The sequence below is a fragment of the Camellia sinensis genome, chromosome 4 (genome assembly GCF_055761805.1).
Source record: "Camellia sinensis isolate YWXY chromosome 4, ASM5576180v1, whole genome shotgun sequence".
In the NCBI taxonomy this organism is placed as follows: domain Eukaryota; kingdom Viridiplantae; phylum Streptophyta; class Magnoliopsida; order Ericales; family Theaceae; genus Camellia; species Camellia sinensis.
Genome location: NC_138964.1, coordinates 219,675,617 through 219,687,998, shown reverse-complemented (window position 1 = coordinate 219,687,998; position 12,382 = coordinate 219,675,617).

Sequence of the window (12,382 nt, the reverse complement as noted above, 5' to 3'; positions counted from 1 at the left end):
ATGTTTTTTAGTTTTTTTTTTTTAAAAAAAAAATTTGTGAGATAAAAAATGAAATGATTATAATTTATATATGATGTTTTGTCTTATTAGTTTTTTAGTCTATTTTGTCTTTTTATAACTATTTTAGCCCCAAGCCATTATGCCAAATGAGTGTATTCTTATTTTGGTAAAATGTTAATTTTTCTTTCAGCATGTTTATATACATTATATATAATTGTATAAATCAAAGTTTTAAGAAGAATTTTTTTTTTAAGATCCCTAATATTAAGATTTTATAAGATAAATGACATATAATATTTTCATAGTAATTAAGGCCTCAACATATTTTCTCTATAAAAATTGAAATTTCCCTGAGTCAGGGCAAAATTTCTCTTATGAAATGTTGAGGGACCTTAGTTAATAAAAAAAAATTTGGACCTCTCCTACTACACAAAATTAGAGAGGGACATTTCACTAATTTTTCCAAGTTTCAATTGTAACTTTAGTTTTATATACAAGTGTAAATTTGTAACTTTTTTGACTTGTTAAGGCTCATGAACAAATTCAAATTCAAGTAAAACCTAAATCAACTCAACTTAAGTTCAATTTGTTAAATTTTTATTGAGCTCGAACTCGAATTCGAATTTGTTCAAATCCTAATAAATAAGCCTAAGTATATTAAAATTTAGCTCGATTTGTTTGCAGCCCTAGTGTTATGTACACAAAAAGAATCAGACAAATTATATGTATAAAAAGAATTAGACACTTAATGAATATAAATCAGTGTGTTTGGTTTCAGTTTTTTGAAAATTGAGTTTATTTTTCGTATTTTTTTATTTATTTTTAGCGAACATTTTTAAAACCTTAAGTAAATTTTTTACTTTTTTAGATGCACCTTACTTAGATGTATCTAAATAGTAAAATATTTATGAAAAAATATTTTAAAAAATTAATAAATACACAAAAATATGAAAAATATACCGAATTTGTATTTATTTATTTTTTTTGTATTTTTGATATTTAGTGAATTTTTTAAGGATTTTTTCACAAATATTAAAATTTTAAAATGTATTTATGTTAGATGTGTCTAAAAATAAAAATAAAAAGAAATTGCTTAAAATATTAAAAAATTTATTAAAAACAAAAATTATGAAAAATTAAAAAATAAAATTTTCTAAAAAGTGTTTTATGGAAACAATAACCAAATAAGCTGAATATCTTTATGTTTTGTGTTCGATCTTTTGGTGCAACATTTTGCATTAATTTAGACAAAGCCAATGTTTTTATTGGATTTTATTTAGCATTGAGATTATGATATCTGGACAATTAATAAAAATATAAAAAAAAATATTAATTTTAATGAAAAAGTTTGAATTGTATTCTTTAATTTTTTTTTTTTATATTATTATTTGTATGTGTGAAGACAAGAGGCTCCAGATGTTCACATGAACACGATCAAATTTTATGATATTATAATAATTATATTTTATTTATTCTAAGATCATTATATTAGTATATGTTAGACTTATTATTTTGATGATTTATTTAATTATGTTTTAATTTATTTGAAAGAAAAAATAGAATTCAAAATTTATTTTGATGACTTATTTAATTATATTTTAATCAAAATTTATTGATGATTTATTTGAAAGAGAAAAATAGAATCAAAATTTATTTTGATGATTTATTTGAAAGAGAAAAATAGAATCAAAATTTATTTTGTCCTATTATTTTTTACATAAACCTTTATCCTAAATGTTGTTAGAATGTATTTAATATTTGATTAAATCAGGAGTTCAAACAGCTCAAAACAAAGGTTCAAACAGCCTAGCACAACAGCAGGCCAAAAGGTTCAAAAGGTTCAAGTAGAAGATATTCAAATTAGTAATGATGGAAGTACAACGACTATAGAGGTTCAAAAGGCCAAAAGGTTCAAAAGGTTTGAGTGGAAGATATTCAAATTTGTAATGATGAGTTGAAGATATTCAAATTGGTAATGATAGAAGTACAATGGCTATTAACGACTATAAATTCAAATGAATACAATGGGTATAAACGGTTATAATTTTCATTATATATACCAAAGCATCTAATGTAAACAAATTACAAAAAAAACCTAAAAATATTCTTTGATCTATAATCACTCACATTTTTTCTCAAAAATTATACACTGAGCCTTATAGCATTAAGCTCATCTTTCCTATATGAGATTTACAGAAAAATCAAAATTTCATTTTATATATCTATCTTTGAAAGATATTTATTGTAAGCTTTCTTTGAAAGCAAAAATACCATTTCATCTTATAAAAGTGTTGCAAACACTATGTTCTTGAAATCTTGAGAGTGATTGTGAATCACCTAAGATTTGCAAGAGTTTGGACTTGTGAAGTCTGTGTAAAATCTGTGAAGAATTGTTATAGCGATCCCGGGTTTACCCTTGTTGTACAGTGATCCGGACATGTGTCCGTGGATGTTAGTAGTTGTTTATTATCTTGTTTGCATCCTTTTTACTTTGTATATTGAGTTATAGGATGTGTTGGGCAGGTTTATTACAGGTTGGTTGTATTTGGGAGCCTATTGCTGCTGCCCAGATTTTTGGACCTTCGCTCGAGCGAGGAGTTGGTCGCTCGAGCGAGAGTTAAGTTCGTGTCTGGTGGATCGAGCCAGAGTGGCTTCGCTCGAGCGAGCGATTGCGTCTGGTTCTGGACCTGAGAGTTGCATTTCTTGGCTCGAGCGAGTTTTCTTCGCTCGAACGGTCTGGTTTGTTCTTCGCTCGAGCGAGAAGTCTGTCGCTCGAGCGTGCTGGTGGCAGACCTGAGGGTTTGAGTTGTTGGCTCGAGCGAGCATTCTTTCGCTCGAGCGCACTTCTGAGTTTTCGGCTCGAGCGAGAACTTCTTGGCTCGAGCGAGAGTTTTCTGTGTCTGGTCGCTCGAGCGACAAAGGCTTCGCTCGAGCGAGCGTGTTTTATATCAGCGGACAGTAGCGTTTTTGAACATCAGTTTTTCACTTTCTTTTTCTTTCAAACCCTAGATCCGAGACTCTCTCTCTCTAAACTTACACTCTCTCTAAGATTTGATCTCCCTAGAGTGTGAATCTAGCCTAGGGCCTTTGTTAAAAAGATAGAGGGCGTTGAGAGCTTTGACTTAATCTGAAAAAGTTTGGATTTGGAGCACGTTGATCTTCGAGTCTTCATCTCATTTTTGGCTAAAACTTCGAGGTAGGGATATCCTACTCCCCCCTATGGATTTTGTCTTTAAATTTTAATATTTTGAGATGTTGGGGTTGGTTTGGTAATTTGGTGAAAGTTTGGGGCTTTTGTGTTATTTTACAAAAGTTGGGGTTTTATTCATAATAAACCTAGAAGCATGTTTGGCATAGAGAAATGGAATAAATGTTGAATCATTAATGAAAATGGGACCTAAGGGTTGAAATGTTAATTATGGATAATGACCTAATTACATTGTTTGATTGATTGGGATAATTAATTGTGAGAAATGAGGAAATGAAATGTTGATTGAATATCCATTGTGCATTTATTTTCTGTTTAGAAATAACTGCTTTGGGCTATCGGTGGAGGATAGTCGTGCTTGTTGTAGACAATGCATGATGATTAGGCAAACGGAAACTAATCAATGGAATGTGTCATGGAATTTGATACATTAACTGTATGTATTGAGTGATTGTATATAGAACCAATGTGTTTGTATACGTTATGTGTAGAGGAGGAGATGGGGGATATACTCCGCGATTTAGGGGAAGATGGGGGATGTACCTCTAAACCGGATAGTGTTGGGAGAAGATAGGGGATGAACTCCGTAGATACAGCTCATATGCTTGTCTAGAGAAGTGAAGATAGAGCTCATATGCTTATCTTTGTGAAGTATGGATACAGCTTATATGCTTCTCTGTGAATGTGGGATATAGTTTTTATACATATCTGTTGAAATAATGATAGAGCTAACATGCTTATCTGTTGAAAAAGGGAAAATGAAAAGTAACTTGGACTCATAAGTCGTATGACATAAATATGTGATTTATGTGAATGTATCAGTGTTAGCCATCTATCAATTGCTAATCTTTTAGTCATTGTTCATGGTTGGTTTAGTGTATTTCTACTGGGTTGTGGCTCACCCTATATGGGAATATCATTTTCAGGTACAGGTAGCATGCCACCTCCAAGGACATAGCTTGGGAGGCTAGAGGCGGACATACTTTTGTCGTTTTGTTTTTGATGTATTACATGTAAATTCAAGCCAAGGGCTTAATGTGTAAATGAGTTAGTACTCTTTTTGTTGTAACCAAGTGTTAACTTGGAAAGCTGTAAGCCCGTAGGGCATTTTGCTTTTGTTGTTAACATGCAATACTTATGTAATGAAACTCTGATGAATAAAAGAATGTGGTTATTTCATATGTCAGCGAATGTCTTATTTGATGGGTTTAATATTATTTTTTTGAGGGCGTTACAATTGCTCTATTTGTAAAGAGGTTGCTAGTACCCCTGTGAAGTTAGAAAATAGTGGAAAATCTCAAGTGAAGGTTGAGGAGTGGACGTAAGCCGAGTTGAAGCCGAACCATTATAAATTTGTTTGCCTCTCTTTCCCTTATCTCTTTATTTTATTTTAAATTGTCATAACTATATTTCACATTTTTATTGTGCTAAAATCATTAACTGACATAGTTATTAAGACACTTGTTTTAATTATTTTTATTTCATTAATTATATTTATCTATTGTGCTAGTCATAATTTTTATTAGGATATTATTAATTTTAATTGTAAAAACCTAGTTCACCCCCCTCTTAGGTTGTCTTTTGGGTAACAGTATAGATACCCCATTTTTTATGGTCCTTAAGATTTGGGCACTACTGATTGATCACTCAATGATGAATGTGTACACTCACCGAATGCTTGACTTCCTCAGTAGGAAACCTCAGTTTTAAACCTTCAAACCTTGTGCCTTGTTTTGGACCAAAATAGTGATTTTTCAGGCCTGAGCCTCCAGTGACCTGTCATTCACTAGTGTGGCTTGCCGCCCACTAATGTGGCCTGCCGATCACTATTAGTGGCCGGCCACCCATTATTAGTGGCCTGCCGACCACTAGTGCAAAAACTTAGATATTTTCCGCCAGTTATCCCCCCACGTGCATGCATTATTCCATCTGTATGTATACAGATATTTTTGAGTTAGACACATGGTTTTCTATATATAGATGACCTCCCCTCTTACTTTCAAGGTTGGAAAAATTGAGAAGTGAGAAAATATTTTTAGAAGAGCAAAATTTTCTCTCTACAATTCTCTCTCTCTCTCTCTTACAACTTACATAGCCTTTGCTCGAACACTCTAAACCAAACCTAGATAGTTCTTTGCTGAGGTGATTTGGGCTTGAATTTTAGCTCTTAAGGCACTTGAGAGTGTGAAATTGGTGGTTTGTAACTCAAGGGTTCATTCCTCTTCCAGAGGTATACCTTCTAGTACTTTTTGTACCATCTTTACACAACTTGTTTTCTATCATTTCTTGTTGTTTTTAAACTGTTTATTACCTGTATTTTTGGGCTGAAACTTGTGATTTAAGGCCATTAAAAGTAGAGGGGTTGATAACCCTTCTTTAAACCTTGATTCTAAGGCCTTTGCCCTTGTATTTCTCACATTCTCATCACCTTTTTAAAGCTTTTTACCATTGTTTTTTAGAGATTTTTCAGAGGCAAAAATCATGTTTTGGAGTCCTAAAAGTAGAGGGATTACCCTCCCCTCATTATGCTTGTGTACTAGTTTTAATTCCTCTATATTTTAGCTAATTGTTGTAATTATTTTTATCTTAATTCCAGCACTTTTGTGGACTGTTTTTTGTTGTTCATTGCAGTTGAGCTTTGTATAGTATGCTTGTAGTGTAATTGTCCTCATAGGCTTGGTGGTTTAGGCTTTAGCCATCAACCTATTTGTCACAATCCAAACCCACCCCTATAGGTTATAGTGTCGTAACCGGCCAGTAATCCTTAGATTACAGAAGGCCTTTTAACATAATAGCATATAAATAAGGGCTGCGGAAGCAAATACATGAAATATACATAGTCCAACGAGCTACGAAGACATACATGGGACTGAAAATTTTGAACTTTCATAACCATACGTGTGATCAAAACAAAATGCAACAATTAAGTCATTTCATGTATACACAACAGAAAACTTGTTTGCAAATCAAAAGGAACAAAAACCTTTACATCCCCAATACAATCCACGGGGCTTGACTCAAACCGGAACTTCCTTGGGAAGCACGAAGGCTGGCTGACAAAAATTGAAACTCCAGGTCCTTAACTCTGAGCCTGGTCACGTGCCTGATCACCTACATACGTAATATAAATAGTGAGCAGGAGCCCAGTGAATAATAACAGAGTAAAGGGTTAAATGAATGATGTCCCATAATTTAATCCGTACATAGAACCAATTCATATTTGTGTTCTCATTCAATTCGTATACAAAATTCAGAAATCATGTTTGATCATTCATAATTCATCCGTTAGCATTAATAGATCATATACAAAACATCATAGATCATACCTGTCAGTTCCATAGAGGAACCTTTGGCCGGGTACGGATAACTTGCCAATTCCATAGAGAGACCTCCGGATTGGGTACGGATAACTTGTCAGTTCCATTAAGGAACCTCCGGTTCGAGTACAGATAGCATTCTTGAATCTTAACATTAATGTCACAAATGTTTGCCAAAGGCGGACAATCATTCATAGTGTGAACATAACATTTCATAAAACAGATCTTATTTCATATACATAAAATAATTTAACTTGAACATAGCTTTACTAAGTCATTACTCACAGATAACCGGTGGCTTCAAATAGACAAGTAGAGTAGTCAATCACTTAACTTGAGGCGCGTGACCTATATAACATGACAGATACATACATTGAAACACACGCTTAGATTGTATATAACTTATTTCATTTGTTCTTAGTATGTTTCTAGCCTTTATCCTCATCATAGTGTCTTGATCTTGGCCTAGGAATGCCTAGGATGGAATGAAGATGCAAAAATGCATTTGAAAATATTTTTCAAAACTTACTGAAAATAGGGTCCACGCTCGAGCGTAGCTTTCCTTGCTCGAGCGGACATGCAAAATGTGAGGGTTCGTTCGAGCGCAACTTCTTTTGCTTAAGCAGTTTGAAAACTTTGAAAAAGTACTAGTTGCTTATTTTTTCCGCTCGACGCTCGCTTGACACTCGCTCGAGCGTGAGAGACATGCCCATGCTCGAACGCAACTGTTGTCGCTTAAACGTGCTGTAAAACGTAAGAACTTCTGGGAGCATGCATTTCACGCTCGAGCCAGCCCTTAATCGCTCGAGCAGAAATGTGAGACACGGAGTGGTCGCTCGAGCATGGAAGCAAAATTCTAGAATTTCCAGAATTGTTTCCAAGCTTCAAAACTCAATCTTAAAGCATCAAGCTCGATTTTTCTGGGCCAAAACTTGAGGGAACATTGAGAAACTCATAAAACGTCATGAATTAAGGATCATTTCAAGAAATCATGGCCCAATAGCTTGCCAATTGTGCAAAAATTCAACTTAAAATTTATAAATGTTCCATGAACATGACATGCATGAATTTCTTTGAACTTAATATTCTCAAAACATGATCAAATGCTACAAAACAACATGAAACTTGATGATTTTCCAAAATTAAGATGAATTCGAGACATGCATGAGGGAATTCTTGGAAATTAAACTCAAAATATGAGAAAACATGCATGCATGCATGGTATGGCTCAATACTCTTCATTTCTAACTCAATTCTTACATTAATCATCTCAATTCTCTGGAGTTCATGTCTTACACTTCATGGTTGCTCAAACAAAGGGTTGAATTCTTACCTAAACTTGTCAAGATGAGAGTTAGGAGTTTGATCCTTGAGTTCCTAAGTCCAAATTTACAAGCTCTCTAGCAATCCTTATAATTGAGCTTAACTTCTCTTTTTTCTTCCTCTCTCACGTTTTGATGTTCAATTAAAAGGAAATGGAAGTGTAAAAACAATGTGTAGGAGTCAATAAAATGGCCTTATATAGGCTTGACTAATAAATTCATTAACTTTGGACTTAATTGAGCATTAATCATTTTAATTATTTCGTTCCGAATCGAATTTTAATTAAACTTACCATAATGTTCTAAAAATTTCAAATAGCAAATAAATCAAGTCAATTTCTGATCGGATGTCAATAAGGCCTTCAATTTGCAAACCGAATAAAAACATGAACAGATCTTTCTACGTTAAATAGATATAAACACAAAATAATGCAATGCACATGTAATTAACTCAGGATTTCTTTTTAATTACTTGTTAGGCATACTTAAGCATGAATTAACGCTAATCATGGGTTGGGGTTGTTATAGTCTTTCCCCCTCAAAGAGTTTGGTTCTCCAAACTCGAATTACCTTCATTTTGGAAGAACACCAGATTTAGAGGAAACAACTCAGGGTATCTTCTTATCATGTCTTCTTCTGTCTCCCAAGTTGCATAAATTCCTCCATGATTCTGCCAATCAACCTTCACTAACAGAATTTCCATGTTTCTCAATCTTTTGATTCGGCGGTTCACAATTTGCATTGGCCTCTCCTCGTATGTATAATCATCTTTTAGAAGTACATGAGTCGGCTCAATCATATATAGTGGATCTCTCAAATAATCTCGAAGCATAGAAACATGAAAGACATTGTGCATGTTTTCCATCATTGGAGGTAAGGCTACTCGGTATGTTACTGAATTAATCTTCTCGAGAATCTCATATGGCCCAACATATCTTGGCGCCAACTTGTCCTTAACGCCAAACCGGGTTTGCCCTTTCATAGGAGTCACCTTTATGAACACATGATCACTAACTTCTCAGTTGTTTCTTGCACCAATTTTGGTCCTAATAATGGTCTATTATCTACCTCGGCCCAACAGATCAAAGATCGACATTTTTTACCATACAAAGCTTCATAAGGAGCCATACCGATACTTGAATGGTAACTGTTATTATACACAAACTCGGCTAATGGTAAGTAGGTTTTTCAACTGCCTTGAAAGTCTAGAGCACACATTCGTAACAAGTCTTCGAACGTTTAAATGGTCTGTTCAGATTGGGTATCTGTTTGTGGGTGATAAGCACTGCTTAGCCTCAATTCAATTCTTAGAGCTTGTTGTAGACTTTGCCAGATTCTTGAAATGAACTTAGGATCTCTGTGAGACACAATAGATACAGGTACGCCATATCTCACAATCTCATTAACATACAACGTACCCAGCATAATACAATGATTTAACAGGTAAGAAATGTAGGACTAGTCGTATCCGAAAGGAATTCGAAAAGTCGAGTTACAATTAGTAATGAGTTGTGCTATATAGTGAATTAAACTCATACATATATATATATATATATAATGTTTAAAATATATTTTTTATTAAATTTAATAATTAAAATATTATATTTTTTCTTATTGATTACAAATAAAAAATAAATTTTAAAATTTAAATTTAAATTAATAAAATTAAAAATTCATATATTATTGTGTTACAAGATTCAAAATTTTTCATATATATATATATATATATATGTATATTTAATCATAAAGACTAGCGGTGGTAATTTAGACCGCGATCTCCCGCCAAAGGGCCGCAGCATAACCTGCTCAGCCTATAAATGGCTCCATTTTCGTTGCTCTCACCATTTTGTTTGGCCTCCACAGCAAAGCTTATTATTGCTTTGCAAGGTGACCCTTTCTCTCTCTCTCTCTCTTGATTGAATTGAATCTATGAACTTCGAGAAGAGAAACTCTCTGCAAGCTTTAACGAATATGCATATACTTTAATACAAATTATGAGGTATATACAAGTTTGATCTGATGAATCGAGAAATTCTACATCTTTTTTTCATATTTTCAATCGCTTATACACTTGAAAATCTGCTCGAATTGGCGTTGACATCATTGCCATTGGCATCTAATACAGTTTGATCTTGAGATCAAACAACTTACAAACACTTTCTAAGATGGTTAAGAGAAGGTGAATCGGAATCTACAAAGCATTCGCAACAAATCTGTTCCAGTTCGTAGTTTGAGAGTTCTAGAGGTCCTTCGGTTTCAAATTCGTGATTATTGTAGCTAATTCAGTGAATTATGACTCGAAGAAGCAGATCTTCGTGAATTCTATAATATATTTGATACGTGATTCATTATAAACAGCGGTTTTCTGTCTCTGATTTCACTTATTTTGAGGAAAAACGGACACGAATTTTGTCTTCATAGCGTGACGAACCTTATGTAGATCTTGGTAGCATTTTCTAAGTCAAATTAATGCGTAATGGAACAGATTTTGTTAACTCAGTTAGAATGTTGAGGAGGCTTTACAAGTTACTCTCCTTGCAATATTTTCGAATTTTTCTCACTGGTTTTGGGGCGTAAAGGACTTTTGATTGGGTCAATACTATCAACTGTTTGTTAATTTTGAGAATTTTGACTTCTGATTTGTTTCTATGTGCATAATGAAAATAATATGTAAGAATCAGATGTTATATAGTTTATCTTACTTTCGCATAGATTTTTACACTTGGAATGCATGAATATAGATTGTTACACTTTGAATGTTTGAAGGTGTCATGTGCTTCTTTCTAGACGGTTTCTATTGTTTTGTTTTTTTTTTGTTAATGTATCCTCACTTCTTTTCTATGTCAAATATTTTGAGTCCCTCAGTTTAGGATCAATGTCAGTTATAGTTAAATGCAACTGACAGTTTCTATGCCAATGATCAAAACTTAATTTTCATGGATTGCTTTGATCCTTTTTCTATATTATGTGTTTTTGAAGTGATTATCCTACAGTAAGCTCGGTTGAGCACACGCAGGAGGGCCTGGGCAACCTAAGTCTGCAAAGTAGAAAGCAAGGGGGTTAAGCACAGATCGTTGGACCGCGCTACAAAATTATAAGCAAGATATACAAATCCTACTTCGGCTTAGTTGGCTGGTTCTACCTTGGCTCATCAGAAGGTTTCTTAGCTCGGTTTTTGAGCAGTTTAGACCGGTTTAACGTCTAGGGGCAGCTTTCCTGAGTTCGGTCTAAGAAACTAAGAAAGCTGGTTTAGTCCCAAGGCCTAAAACGGTTACAGTATAATTACTTCGGTTGAGCTCTCAGGGGCGGCTTTCTGAGTTCGGTTTGAGAACTAAGAAAGCCGGCTTGGCCCCAAAATCTTAGCTCGGTTATAGACCGAAGTACCGAGTTCGGTATGAGCAAGCTTGTTCGGTGATCTTATCTTGGCTAGAGTGGGTCAGAAGAAACTACTGATATTCCTACAAGTTCTAGTTCGGTTATGTTCAGAATCTGTCCACATACATAACACAAACAGTTTTCTAGTCCGGTTGCTAGGTGATTTTGGATCTAAGATTCCTACAAAATAGTTCATACACATACAAGTTCTACTGGTTTCTTCATAAAAAGTACAAAAGCAGAGCAGATAAATGGAAGAAATGTTTCGCAAAAGCATACGAAAACTAGATATACAGTTGCACAAAACGAATGTAAAAGCAAAAACATGAAGGGAAAATGGATTTGCTTACCAGAATTAAATAAGGAAGGACTGAAGATGAAGACTGTCGCAGTAAAGAAAGAGCACGAGCAGCAAGAACACAGAGAGAGAAGATGGAGAAATGGCAAAAGTGAGGGGACCCTAGCCTCAGGGATTGATTTTGTTAGAAAGCCCAAAATTTGGGCGGGACTGTTCAAATTTCACGAAGTACGAAAGACGGCGTGACAGCCGTCCTTAGCCAACCAAAACATGCCACGTGTCATAAGAATGGGAAGCGTTACAGACATTATGATTGAAGAGACGTTTTTGACCGGACAAAACATGGCCAGGAGTAAAATTAGCTCGGCTTAAAACTCGAGAGTTTTTAGCTCGGCTGGAGAGGCTAAAGTATTTTTTAGCTCGGCTGGAAAAGCTTAAAACGACACTAGCTCGGCCAGTGGACTGGTAATCCCAATCATGCTATGCAGATGGAATTAAGGGGCAATTGAGAGGGTAATTTTTGGGAAAAATTGGGCCGAGCTGCAAGTTGGGCTTTGAGGCCCAAAACGCGAAGGACTAAGTAAGAAGGCCGTAAAGGATACTCCGGCCCAGAGAGCAATGTTACTCCGGCTGGGAGAAGTAAATGTTACTTCGGCTCATGGATGTAAAGCTACTCCGGCCTTGGGAAGACAAAGTTACTTCGGCCCAAGAAAAAGTAAAACTACTCCGGTCTGGAGGCAACTCACAGTTAGGCCGATCTCAGAGTTAGTCCGGTCGTGACTTACAATGGTTAGGTCGGTCAGAACTTGTTACTTGGAAGTCTGATCTAAGCGCATCAAGGTTGAACAGGGCAGCCGAAGTA